Consider the following 3,057-nt stretch of genomic DNA (forward strand, 5'->3'; position numbering starts at 1 on the left):
AGCGAGGGACACGCACGCACACTCCATATTCTGTTAGGCCCCGAGCCTCAACTCCCAGCCAGGCCCAAGCCTCAACTCAATATATAAATGATTTGAAGGAAAATGTAACTGGTTTGATTAGTAAGTTTGCTGACGACACAAAGGTTAGTGGATGAGGTGGAGGGCTGTTGTAGGCTGCAAAGAGACATTGATAGGATGCAAAGCTGGGCTAAAAAATGGCAAATGGAGTTTAACCCTGATAAATGCGAGGTGATTCATTTTGGTAGGACTAATTTAAATGTGGATTACAGGGTCAAAGATAGGGTTCTGAAGACTGTGGAGGAACAGAGAGATCTTGGGGTCCATATCCACAGATCTCTAAAGGTTGCCACTCAAGTGGATAGAGCTGTGAAGAAGGCCGATAGTGTGTTAGCTTTTATTCACAGGGGGTTGGAGTTTAAGAGCCGTGGGGTTATGCTGCAACTGTACAGGACCTTGGTGAGACCACATTTGGAAGATTGTGTGCAGTTCTGGTCACCTCACTATAAGAAGGATGTGGAAGCGCTGGAAAGAGTGCAGAGGAGATTTACCAGGATGCCGCCTGGTTTGGAGGGTAGGTCTTATGAGGAAAGGTTGAGGGAGCTAGGGCTGTTCTCTCTGGAGCGGAGGAGGCTGAGGGGAGACTTAATAGAGGTTTATAAAATGATGAAGGGGATAGATAGAGTGAATGTTCAAAGACTATTTCCTCGGGTGGATGGAGCTATGACAAGGGGGCATAACTATAGGGTTCGTGGTGGGAGATATAGGAAGGATATCAGAGGTAGGTTCTTTACGCAGAGAGTGGTTGGGGTGTGGAATGGACTGCCTGCAGTGATAGTGGAGTCAGACACTTTTGGAACATTTAAGCGGTTATTGGATAGGCACATGGCGCACACCAGGATGATAGGGAGTGGGATAGCTTGATCTTGGTTTCAGATAAAGCTCGGCACAACATCGTGGGCCGAAGGGCCTGTTCTGTGCTGGTGGATTTGCGGATAGCGATGAGGACCATCAGAGAACACAGCAGGATATAGATCAGTTGGAGACTTGGGGAGAGAGATGGCAGATGGAGTTTAATCCAGACAAATGTGAGGTAATGCATTTTGGAGGGTCTAATACAGATAGGAAATGTACAGTAAATGGCAGAACCCTTAAGAGTATTGATAGGCAAAGGGATCTGGGTGTACAGGTACACAGGTCACTGAAAGTGGCAACGCAGGTGGAGAAGGTAGTCAAGAAGGCATACGACATGCTTGCGTTCATCGGCCGGGGTATTGAGTTTAAAAATTGGCAAGTCATGCTGCAGCTTTATAGAACCTTAGTTCGGCCGCACTTGGAATATAGTGTTCAATTCTGGTCGCCACACTACCAGAAGGATGTGGAGGCTTTGGAGAGGGTACAGAAAAGATTTACCAGGATGTTGCCTGGTATGGAGGGCATTAGCTATGAGGAGAGGTTGGAGAAACTTGGTTTGTTCTCACTGGAACGACGGAGGTTGAGGGGAGACCTGATAGAAGTCTGCAAGATTGTGAGAGGCATGGACAGAGTGGATAGTCAGAAGCTTTTCCCCAGGGTGGAAGAGTCAATTACTCAGGGGGCACAGGTTTAAGGTGCGAGGGGCAAGGTTTAAAGGAGATGTACGAGGCAGATTCTTTACACAGAGGGTAGTGGGTGCCTGGAACCCGTTGCCGGGGGAGGGAGTGGAAGCGGATATGGTCGTGGGTTTTTAAGGGGCGTCTTGACAAGTCCATGAATAGGATGGGAAAAGAGGGATATGGTCCCCGGAAGGGTAGGGGGTTTTAGTTCAGTCCGGACAGCATGGTCGGTGCAGGCTTGGAGGGGCCGAAGGGCCTGTTCCTGTGGTGTAATTTTCTTTGTTCTTTGTTCCCGGCGAGTCCCCAAGTCTCAACTCCCAGCCAGGCCTCCTCCTGTTCCTGTGTAACAGGCTGGAGAAGGGGCTGAATGGGGCCTCCTCCTGTTCCTGTGTAACAGGCTGGAGAAGGGGCTGAATGGGGCCTCCTCCTGTTCCTGTGTAACAGGCTGGAGAAGGGGCTGAATGGGGTTTCATCCTGTTCCTGTGTAACAGGCTGGAGAAGGGGCTGAATGGGGCCTCCTCCTGTTCCTGTGTAACAGGCTGGAGAAGGGGCTGAATGGGGCCTCCTCCTGTTCCTGTGTAACAGGCTGGAGAAGGGGCTGAATGGGGCCTCCTCCTGTTCCTGTGTAACAGGCTGGAGAAGGGGCTGAATGGCCTCCTCCTGTTCCTGTGTAACAGGCTGGAGAAGGGGCTGAATGGCCTCCTCCTGTTCCTGTGTAACAGGCTGGAGAAGAGGCTGAATGGGGCCTCCTCCTGTTCCTGTGTAACAGGCTGGAGAAGGGGCTGAATGGGGCCTCCTGTTCCTGAGTAACAGGCTGGAAAAGGGGCTGAATGGGGCCTCCTCCTGTTCCTGTGTAACGGGCTGGAGAAGGGGCTGAATGGGGCCTCCTCCTGTTCCCGTGTAACAGGCTGGAGAAGGGACTGGAGAAGGGGCTGAATGGGGCCTCCTCCTGTTCCTGTGCAACAGGCTGGAGAGGGGCTGAATGGTCTCCTCCTGTTCCTGTGTAACAGGCTTGAGAAGGGGCTGAATGGCCTACTCCTGTTCCTGTGTAACAGGCTGGAGAAGGGGCTGAATGGCCTCCTCCTGTTCCTGTGTAACAGGCTGGAGAAGGGGCTGAATGGGGCCTCCTGTTCCTGTGTAACAGGCTGGAGAAGGGGCTGAATGGCCTCCTCCTGTTCCTGTGTAACAGGCTGGAGAAGGGGCTGAATGGGGCCTCCTGTTCCTGAGTAACAGGCTGGAAAAGGGGCTGAATGGGGCCTCCTCCTGTTCCTGTGTAACGGGCTGGAGAAGGGGCTGAATGGGGCCTCCTCCTGTTCCCGTGTAACAGGCTGGAGAAGGGACTGGAGAAGGGGCTGAATGGGGCCTCCTCCTGTTCCTGTGCAACAGGCTGGAGAGGGGCTGAGTGGTCTCCTCCTGTTCCTGTGTAACAGGCTGGAGAAGGGGC

This window comes from Mustelus asterias, unplaced genomic scaffold, assembly GCF_964213995.1.
Source record: "Mustelus asterias unplaced genomic scaffold, sMusAst1.hap1.1 HAP1_SCAFFOLD_3465, whole genome shotgun sequence".
In the NCBI taxonomy this organism is placed as follows: domain Eukaryota; kingdom Metazoa; phylum Chordata; class Chondrichthyes; order Carcharhiniformes; family Triakidae; genus Mustelus; species Mustelus asterias.